The sequence below is a fragment of the Triticum dicoccoides genome, chromosome 5A (assembly GCF_002162155.2).
Source record: "Triticum dicoccoides isolate Atlit2015 ecotype Zavitan chromosome 5A, WEW_v2.0, whole genome shotgun sequence".
Classification (NCBI taxonomy): Eukaryota; Viridiplantae; Streptophyta; class Magnoliopsida; order Poales; family Poaceae; genus Triticum; species Triticum dicoccoides.
In genome coordinates, this window is record NC_041388.1 from 11,161,584 (window position 1) to 11,173,501 (window position 11,918).

Here is an 11,918-nt window from a genome sequence, read left to right on the forward strand (position 1 = left end):
AGTATTTCCAAAGTTGATGAGATCACCATCGCACGCTCCATCTGCCTTCGGGATTAGTATTGAACCTAGATAAATGTTATCAGGTGTCTACGTTGAGCATGAATATGATTAGATCATGTTCATTGCAATATGGTCATTCATTTAAGTTAGAGAATAATGGTTATTCTGTTTACATGAATGATACCTTTCATGGTCATGCACCCTATGTGAATGGTTCATTGAATCTCGGTCGTGGTAATACACATGTTCACGCCAAAAGATGTAGAGTTAATAATGATAGTACCACTTTCTCGTGGCACTGCCGCTTAGGTCATATTGGCGTAAGATGCATGAAGAAACTCCATGTCGATGGATGTTTGGAGTCACTTGATTTTGAATCGCTTGACACATGCGAGCCATGCCTCATGGGCAGGATGACTAAGACCCCGTTTTCAGGTACAATGAAACGGGCAAGTGACTTGTTGGAAATCATGCATGCTGATACGTGTGATCCAATGAGAATTGAAGCATGCAGTGGATATCGCTATTTTCTCATCTTCACTGACGATTTGAGTAGATATAGGTATATTTACTTAATGAAGCACAAGTCTGAAACGTTTGAAAAGTTCAAGCGATTTCAGAGTGAAGTTAAGAATCATCATAACAAAAAGATCATGTTCCTACGATCTGATCAAAAGGGGATTTTTTGAGTTATGAGTTTGGCAATCACTTAAGACATTGTGGAATTGTTTCACAGTTTAAGCCACCTGGAACACCACAGGGTAATGGTGTGTCCGGACATCTTAATCGAACCTTATGAGATATGGTGTGATCTATGATGTCTCTTACCGATCTACCGTTTTTCATTTTGAGGTTATGCGTTAGAGACATCTGCATTCACTTTAGATAGGACACCATCTAAATCCATTGAGACGGCATCGTATGAACATTGGTTTGGCAAGAAACCAAAGTTGTCGTTTCTTAATGTTTGGGGCTGCGATGCTTAAGGCTTCAGCCAGAGAAGCTCGAACCCAAAGCAGACAAACACATCTTCATAGGATACCCAAAGGTGACAGTTGGGTATACCTTCTATCTCAGATCCGAGGGCAAATTGTTTGTCGCTAAGAACGGGTCCTTTCTCGAGAAGGAGTTTCTCTCGAAAGAATTGAGTGGGAGGAAGATAGAACTTGATGAGGTTGTCGAACCTTTACTTCAACCAGAGAGTGATGCAACACAGAAAGATGTTTTCTGTGGCGCCTACGTCTGTTGAATAGGAAGTTAATGATAGTGATCATAAAGCTTTGGATCAAGTTGCTATCGAACCTCGTAGGTCAACAAGGATATGTACTACTCCTAAGTGGTACAGTAATCCTGTCTTAGATATCATGTTGTTAGACAACAACAAACCTACGAGCTATGGAGAAGCGATGGTGGGCCCGTATTCTGACAAATGGTTAGAAGCCATGAAATCCGAGATAGGATCCATATATCAGAACAAAGTATGGACTTTGGTGGACTTGCCCAATGATAGGCAAGCCATTGAGATAAATGGGTCTTTAAGAAGAAGACGGACGTGGGTGGTAATGTTACCGTCTATGAAGCTCGACTTGTGGGAAAGAGTCTTTTCACAAGTTCAAGGAGTTGACTACGATGAGAATTTCTCACCCGTAGCGATGCTTAAGTCCGTCGGAATCATGTTAGCATTAGCTGTATTTTTCGATTATGAAATCTTACAGATGGATATCAAAACAAGTTTTCTTACCAGTTTTCGTAAGAAAAGTTGTATGTGATAAAATAAAAGGTTTTGACGATCCTAAGGATGCTAAAAGGTATGCTGGCTCCAGCAATCCTTCTATGGACTAGAGCAAGCATCTCGGAATCGGAATATATGTTTTGATGGAGTGATCAAAGCTTTTAGGTTTATACAATGTTTGCTAGAAACTTGTATTTACAAGAAAGTGAGTGGGAGCACTACAACATTTCTGATAAGTATATGTGGATAACATATTGCTGATTCGAAATAATGTAGAATTTCTTGAAAGCATAAACGGATGTTTGAAGAGTGTTTTTCAAAGGAAGACCTGGATAAAGCTGCTTACAAATTGGACATCAAGATCTATAGAGATAGATCAAGACGCCTGATGATACTTTCAAAGAACGCACACCTTGACATGTTTTTGAAGGAGTTTAAAATAGATCAGTCAAAGAAGGGGTTCTTACCTGAGTTGTAAGGTGTGAAGTTGAGTAAGACTCAAAGCTTGACCACGGCAGAAGAAAGAGGAAGGACGAAGGTCGTCCCCTATGCTTTTGTCATAGGCTCTATACGGTATGCCATGCTGAAGTACCGCACCTGATGTGTGCCTTGCCACATGTCTGGCAAGAGGGTACAAAGGTGATCTAGGAGTAGATCACCGGATAGCGGTCAAAAAATATATCCTTAGAGGAATAAGGAAATGTTTCTCGGTTATGGAGGTGATAAAGAGTTCGACATAAAGAGTTACGTCGATGCAAGCTTAACACCTATCCGGATAGCTCTGAGTAGAGATACCGGATACGTATAATGGAACAATAATTTGGAATAGCTCCAAGTGGAACGTGGTAGCATCATCTACGATATGACATAAAGTTTTGCGAAGTACATAGGGATCTGAATATGGCAAGACCCGTTGACTACAACCTCTTTCACAAGCATAACATGATCAAACCCAGAACTCTTTGAGTGTTTATCACATAGTGATGTGAACTAGATCATTGAGTCTAGTAGACTCTTGGATGTTGGTCACATGGCGATGTGACCTATGAGTGTTAATCACATGGCGATGTGAACTAGATTATTGACTCTTGTGCAAGTGGGAGACTGTTGGAAATATGCCCTAGAGGCAATAATAAATTGGTTATTATTATATTTCCTTGTTCATGATAATCGTTTATTACCCATGCTAGAATTGTATTGATAGGAAACTCAGATACATGTGTGGATACATAGACAACAACATGTCCCTAGTAAGCCTTTAGTTGACTAGCTCGTTGATCAATAGATGGTTATGGTTTCCTGACCATGGACATTGGATGTCGTTGATAACGGGATCACATCATTAGGAGAATGATGTGATGGACAAGACCCAATCCTAAGCCTAGCACAAAGATCGTGTAGTTCGTATGCTAAAGCTTTTCTAATGTCAAGTATCATTTCCTTAGACCATGAGATTGTGCAACTCACAGATACCGTAGGAGTGCTTTGGGTGTGCCAAACATCACAAAGTAACTGGGTGGCTATAAAGGTACACTACAGGTATCTCCGAAAGTGTCTGTTGGGTTGGCACGAATCGAGACTGGGATTTGTCACTCCGTGTAAACGGAGAGGTATCTCTGGGCCCACTCGGTAGGACATCATCATAATGTGCACAATGTGACCAAGGAGTTGATCACGGGATGATGTGTTACAGAACGAGTAAAGTGACTTGCCGGTAACGAGACTGAACAAGGTATTGGGATACCGATGATCGAGTCTCGGGCAAGTAACGTACCGATTGACAAAGGGAATTGTATACGGATTGATTGAATCCTCGACATCGTGGTTCATCCGATGAGATCATCGTGGAGCATGTGGGAGCCAACATGGGTATCTAGATCCCGCTATTGGTTATTGACCGGAGAGTTGTCTCGGCCATGTCTGCATGACTCCCGAACCCGTAGGGTCTGCACACTTAAGGTTCGATGGCGCTAGGGTTATAGGGAAAGTATGTACGCAGTTACCGAATGTTGTTCGGAGTCCCGGATGAGATCCCGGACGTCACGAGGAGTTCCGGAATGGTCCGAAGGTAAAGATTGATATATAGGAAGTATGGTTTTGGTCACCGGAAATGTTTCGGGCATCACCGGTAGCGTACCGGGACCACCGGAGGGGTCCGGGGGTCCACCAGGTGGGGCCACCAGCCCCGGAGGCATACATGGGCCAATAGTGGGAAGGTACCAGCCCCTAGGTGGGCTGGGGCACCTCCCCACCAAGGCCCATGCGCCTAGAGAGAAGAGGGGGCCAACCCTAAGGGCAGATGGGCCCTAAGGCCCATGCCTGGTGCGCCTCCCTCTCCCTCCCACTTGGCCGCCACCCCAGATGGGGATTGGGGCTGCTGCCACCCCTAGGGTGGAAACCCTAGGTGGGGGCGCAGCCCTCCCTCTTCCCCTATATATAGTGGAGGCAAAGGGGCACCCCAACACATGAGGTCCTTCCCCTGTTGGCGCAGCCCTACCCCTCTTCCTCCTCGTCTCTCGTAGTGCTTGGCGAAGCTCTGCTGGAGTCCCGCGCTCCTCCACCAACACCACGCCGTCGTGCTGCTTCTGGATGGAATCTTCCCCAACCTCTCCTTCTCCCCTTGCTAGATCAAGGCGTAGGAGACATCACCGGGCTATACGTGTGTTGAACACGGAGGTGCCATCCGTTCGACACTAGGATCATTGGTGATTTGGGTCACAACGAGTACGACTCCATCAACCCCGTTCACTTGAACGCTTCCGCTTAGCGATCTACAAGGGTATGTAGACGCACTCTCCTTCCCCTTGTTGCTAGATTACTCCATAGATTGATCTTGGTCATGTGTAGAAAATTTTAAATTTCTGGTACGTTCCCCAACACGAGATTCGATTGTCGGTATCCCGATACCTCGTTCAATCTCGTTACCGGCAAGTCTCTTTACTCGTTCTGTAACACATCATCCCGTGATCAACTCCTTGGTCACATTGTGCACATTATGATGATGTCCTACCGAGTGGGCCCAGAGATACCTCTCCATTTACACGGAGTGACAAATCCCAGTCTCGATTCGTGCCAACCCAACAGACACTTTCGGAGATACCCGCAGTGCACCTTTATAGCCACCTAGTTACGTTGTGACGTTTAGTACACCCAAAGCATTCCTACGGTATCCGGGAGTTGCACAATCTCATGGTCTAAGGAAATGATAATTGACATTAGAAAAGCTTTTAGCATACAAACTACATGATCTTGTGCTAGGCTTAGGATTGAGTCTTGACCATCACATCATTCTCCTAATGATGTGATCCCGTTATCAATGATATCCAATGTCCATGGTCAGGAAACCGTAACCATCTATTGATCAACGAGCTAGTCAACTAGAGGCTTACTAGGGACATGATGTTGTCTATGTATCCACACATGTATCTGAGTTTCCTATCAATACAATTCTAGCATGGATAATAAACGATTATCATAAACAAGGAAATATAATAATAACTAATTTATTATTGCCTCTAGGGCATATTTCCAACATTCAACCCATTTTTTCAGAATTTACAGTCTTTTTTTGTGCGATAGAATTTACAGTCAATTTGATCTTTTTTTGAATTAAAGCCATTAGCTGGGCTGGGTGAACAAATAATGTAGCGTCCATGCGGCCCATTTATTTTATTCCCTAAAAAATTACATGCCATTTGCACTTTCTCGAAATACACGATTTTGCTGGGCTGATTCTAATTATAATGTTGGGTTGGGCCAGCAATGTTATCAAAAAATAAAAAGGGGCTGAGCATTTTGTTATAAATATATTTAAATAATAAGTGATATTATTACATTCGTCCTTAAATCTTAACAAGCTTTTGTACACAATCACTAGGATTTTCGTGCCAAAACAATCCAGGATTTTATTTGTTAAGAAATTATTTTTATAAGTTAATAAGATGTGGGATATTGTTTTCTTACATATGTAAGTATCTGTTAAATATATGATGACAATAAAAACAATATATAATAACATATAAAATAATTTAAATATATATAATATAGTTATAAGGGAAACATAAGTTGGACCTAGCGTTCCTATTCTTATATAAAAAAATAGAACAGACCTCTGCGTTTTCTTCAAAAAAATACATAAATTGGGCTGCCAAAATTAAAACCTCGGATGGGAGGTCCATAGGCCGGTCGATACATGACGGCCCTAATTAAATACAAACAGGCCTATGGACCTCCCATCCGAGGTCGTGGGCTGCACATGTTAAAAATGAAAGCCTAGACGGGGCAGCCCAAAACCACGTCCAACACTTGCCAAAACTTCGTCCCTCGTTTTCTCTGTGTTTCGCACACTCGACATTATGTGGGCATTTTGATTGTGCATCATATGAAGATGTGATATGCATGAATGTTGATCAGCATGATGTTAACTGGCTGGTAGTTCCATTTTTGACCATGAATAAAACTTCTGACATGATGTTAACCCTGTTTGAAAAGGCCGTGTTAATATAAATGCTCTACCTCTGAAAGTTGCAGTTTCTTATCTGAAACTGAACTTGCAGTTTCTTATCTGAAACTGAAACTTGCAGTTTCTTCTCTGAGAATCACATTGTCTGCACTTTTATACTCCTATGAATCTACATCTTTTTAAGTGCTAAAAATAGATCTCTAGAATTCATAAAATACTTCATATGCTCAATACTGCAAATCTGAAATTCAAAAGACATTCATATATGAAAGTACTCTCAAAATACACAACACAAAACACAATTCACAACCTGCAAATACTGACAACCCTAAGCTCCTCCTGACAATTCACAACCTGCCCGACTATTGGGCTGGGGGGCAGCCCCCTCCTATTCCTCGGCGGTAGACAGTCGCCCCGTGAGACGATGTGAACGGTGAGGGAGATGATGGCGGGGAAGCGTCGTCGGGCCAACTGCTTTTCTCCTCTTGCAATTGGGTTCGATCGACGAAGACTCCACCGGCTCGCTCTGGCAGGACACCCTCACAAACGGCACCCTGTAGATGCTCGATCCTTCAATCTCTGGTGGATGCTCCATCTGGGATCGATACTCCCACCACCGCTCCCTCATGATCGGATTCGGTGAATCTGTTTGCTCCATGGCCCAGAGGAGCAGCTCTATGTACTCCGGCACGACTCCCTCCGGGAGTATCGCCGCCTTTTCGCTCTGTTGCAGATATTGGGCCATGAATGTCGTCGTCGCCGCTAGTTGGTCCTTGTTGTCAAACCAAGACTGTATCTCCAACATCCTAGATAGCTTCACAGGGTCGCCGTCTGCGATCCTCACGTATCGGTTGTACTCCTCCATCGATCTACTTCTCCACAGCACCTTCACTCGTCGGCGGTGGTTTTTGAATGGAAGAGGAGAGGAGCAGCGCTGGTTTTGGATTAGAATGGCAGAGGAGCGACATTGGTTTTGGACTGGAACAGGAGAGGAGGGGTGGTGGTTTTGAAATGGAAGAGGAGAGGAGCGGCGTTGCATTTAGATTGGAACAGGAGAGGAGCGGCGGTGGTTTAAGAGGAGAAGAGCGGAAGAGCGGCGCTGGTTTTGGAAGTATTTTTTTTGTTGTTTTGCGTATTTTGGGTCAAAGTTTAACCACGTACTGTATTTGACAAGCAAAATGTGAATGTATGTCACAAAAAATTGGATCGTTTGGTTCGTATCTGAATGTACTTTCACATTATATTATTTTTGCAATGTATAACATATATTTTATGTGCGAAAATCATGGTCAATTATGACCCAGAATAAAAGGGAGGCTAGTTAATGTGGGGTTGCTTTCTTAATTGAAGGGTAAATTGATTTTGATTTTGATCCAGTCACAGCGCGCCGACCCTCTCGTCCAATCCTAAATCGCTGCCGCACGCTCCTTTCCCTCTTCTCCATTCCAAAACCACTGTCTCGCCTCTCCCTCTTCTGATCTTCTCCATTGCAAAACCACCTCTTCTCCTCTCCATCATCTCCATTCCAAAACCACCTTCTCGCCTCTCCCTCTTCTGATCTTCTCCATTGCAAAACCACCTCCTCATGCACGTGGCCCGGGGGCGCAATTGTCGTCATTTTGATCTGAAGTGCCGGATTATAACATATAACACGAAAAAATGCAACTTGACAAGAAATCATAACCTCACTGCCCAAAGGAGACAACATGAATCCCGACAGCAAACTAGACGAGGAACAAAGCTCAAATTAAAGATAAACTCGTAGAAAAGGGGTCCGTCGATAGATGTCCTAATTAACATAGCCGGCTTGACCTAGATGCCAGCCGAGTAGTCACTGTTCGTGCATGTGCCCCCAATGACTAGACCAACTCAGTTGTCGCTGTTTAACCCTCATAGTGATCCGAAGCACATGACACCTAATTTTGGGAGATGACAAGAAACCTTTTTTTAGATTTCTCACCACAACTACAGCCATGTACAACATAGCCTGCACGATATGTAGACGATAGCCAATCCAGGCGTGTCTACTGGAGTCTGGTCACATGCATGGATGAACTGATCTTCCGTGTCTTGCAGGGATCGTCCAGTCACCAACGTAGTACAACACTTCTCTAGTACTATCGCTCGTCTCCCTCTTCTATTAAGTCACCCGACTTGCGGGGCCGGGGAGTGTGCTATGGTTGGTTCTCAATTGCCGTCCCACATGTGTGTGCAAACGCAATATGACGGGCATTCCATTCGGAGAGCAGCGTGCCAAACCGACCGACTGTTTGGGGTGCGACGCGAACGCGACGGGCGTGCTGTATACTCCGTACATGTGTATCGTCGTTGTCTAGATGCTTTGCTCCATGGCGCGGGCGCAATCCATGGATACAAAATTAGTATATTGTATACTATTTAAAAGTCGAGGGCGGGGCTTTTCCTGTGCGGTAGGCGGCGGGGCAGTTCCGCCTAGTCGGTTCGATAGAGACGCGAGAAGACAAGGGAGTAGGCTACTGTAAACGTAGGGCTGTGTGATTTGATAGCAAGTTACTGCTGGACAGGTGGGGACCCGTGATTTGACTTGCCATTATCATTTTAATTATGGTGCTATGACCGGCGTGAGTCTCCCGATTCCTGACCACCTCCATTACGAAGAAAGAGATAGAGAGGAGTAAAAAAAATACACTTATAGCCAACCTTATAGCCAACCTTGTTGTAGTATGAGTGACTAAGTGATGACTATGTATGACATGCCAACATCAAATAGCCTAACGCACAGTGTTAAATCTCCAAGGGCGCGACCGCGTGAGCGATGCGACGGTCGTGGTAGGCGCGACCATGATACGGGCTGCTGGCAGCCCTTGGATCTGAGATCAAACGGTCGCATGCTAAGTTGCTGAAAATTTGCAGAATAACCCTCTAGGATAGGATATTCACCCATAGGTCTAGACTCACGCCATTCAACCATTCGATCTCAGATACAAGGGCTCTCGGAAGCCCGTGTCATGGGAGAATGGAAAACCACTACCCTGCCGTTCGCATGCTGGCAGTTCGCTCCTACTCGTCCCCGCACGTCCTTCAATACTACGGCGGTTCTCTCCTAGTCGTCCCATCCATTCACATTATGGCAGTTCCACTAATCCTAACCCTCCTCCCAAATTCATGGCGTCCCAAATCTCCACGATCGGCGATGAGTACAATGTTAGAACCATCACTGGCGATGAGTTCGACGTCATCTACACCCGTTCTTCTACGACGGTGAAAGGATGCCTTTCTCGCTTCAGACGCATGTTCGAAAACTCAAATGATGAGTGGGTCGCTGTGATAGATGTTGAGTACACCACAGTCCTGGGACCAGAGAAGGATCTAAAGGACGAAGAGAGGAAGAAACCCACCGTGATCCAGGTTTGCGTACATAACGTTTGCTTGGTCTACCACATATGCCATGCCGACGTTGAGTGCCAAGATTTTAAGAACTTCCTCAGGGATAAAACAGTGAAATTCGTTAGTGTAGACTTTAAGAACGACAGTGATGTCCTGTGTTGGATAGGTCTCGTTGTAGGCAACCCCTTCGACCTCCAGAAGAATCGGCTGGTGTCCTCTCGTCAACCTTCAATGCTGACCCTGGAAGGAGCCATGGTTCATCCTTCGTACGGTAAACTGGAGAAACCTCCATACATGTTTCATTGTCATGCATGGCAGCGGAATGTACTAGATATAGACCACATCCACTACGCCAAGGGTTGGATGAAGAGCAACAGCCAAGTGTGCGGTTCAAGCAAAGAAATATCGGCCAAGAGGAAGAGGGACAAGGACGAAGTCGAGGACGTGGACGAGGACTCCGAGTAAGGTGGCAGTGTCGTTGCTCATGGTGGTTCTAATGCAGTGTCTACCGGAATAGTTGCAAAGTTTAATTTCAGGTGTGCTTAATTTAATTTGAGGGGTGTGTTGTGCTGAGCCCCCAACAGAGCTATGTTATGTTTCTTCTCGTTACTTTAACTCTTCAGTACGTACATACTAGTATTTCTTACATTTCATCTTTTAGTTGGTATAGTACTACCACTCGTTTCTTCACATTATATACGTACAATATATATGGCCAACATCATATAGCCAGCAGTTTAGTTGTCAAAGAATTTCAGGGTGCTTAGTTTTGTCAAAGAATTCCAGGATGCTTAGAGGGTGCTTGGATCCAAGGGACTTATTTTAGTCTGACTAAAATTAGTCTCATTAAGAGGCTAAAGTTCCAAGCACCCCTGACTAAAGAGGGGCTAAAACTAGTCTTGAGACTAATTTTTTTTAGTCAGGAGTACCCCTACTAAAATGTGGATTAGTCCTCTCTCTACTCATTTAACTCCTCTCCTTTAACACAGGCGAGTTCTGGATTGGAGGGTTTGGAGGATAATAAATGCTCATTAACTTGATTTTAGCCTTTTTAGTATTTGGATCCAAGCATGGGTGAGGCTAGCATGTTTTAGTCCCACTACTTTTAGTCATGGGACTAAAACGTATCCAAGCACCCTCTTAGTTTTATTTGAGGGGTGGGTTGTGCTGGACACCATTATTGTGACTAGCCTTTTTAATAGTACTACTAGCAAAAGAGCCCGTGCATTGCAACGGGAGAGAAAACATAACACGCGCTCTTAACTCAAGTACTCAACAACCATCACTCAAGAGCACAATAGGTCAATCTCCTTTATTTTTGCGAGGCATCATATTAGTTTGTCTGTTTATCCTCCTTCTCACCCTCGCCGGCGACGACCTCGGTGTTCACACAAAACAACAAAACACGTGTGTTGAATATGGTTAATCCTAAGGCCTATATCTCTCCCTCTCTCCTCCCTCTCCATCTCTCTCTCTCGCTCGCTTTCTCTCACTCTCGCGATGAGAAATTTGTTGTTTTCCCCTGTGATATTTTTCAGAGGTATGCATGTGTAGTTATCGATATTTTCTTTTCCGTATATCGTTATAGTGGGGTGTTTATTTGCAATCCGGATCGCCGTCGGTATGAAAAAAACGAATCTTGTGCTATAATTATAAGTTTGCTTCCATAACAATATTTTAAAAATATTTAACAGGTAAAATTGACATCATATTTAGATTCCATAGATTTTTCTAATAAAATTTCATATATAATATGTTAAAATCGAAGTTACAGTTTAAAAGATACAAATAATTTAGAAAATCATTTGGTTTGACTCAAATATATTCCAAAATAATATTTAAAAATACTTAACAGGTAAAAATAATCTCATATTCATATTCTACATATTTTTCTAATCAAATTTCATATATAACATGTTCAAATCGGAGTTACGGTTTAAAAGATATGGATGATTTTAAAAAGCATTTGTTTGACTTAAATATGAACCATGGATGAATTATCTAAAACATCAGGGGGGGGGGTTCAAAAAATGTAAAATAACGGTTCGGGTGTGACTTAAATCCGGACGACGGGTTGATTTCAAGAAAAGACAGGGACTTTTGTGTAAAATATGAAAATAACGTAAAATAGGACTGCCGGTTGAATTCTCTGAAATAGAGGGACTTTTCTGAAAAATGCCATGACAGACGAAAAAAACCCAATTTGCTTTATTATTAAGTAAAGATATGCATAATTTGGCGACGAGCGCTCTCTATATGTACCACCTTTTTTTTTAATTTCAAGTTTTGCTCCATGGCGCAATCCATCGATACTACTGATGTACAAAAGTATACATTTTTTAAAAGGCTAGAGGGCGT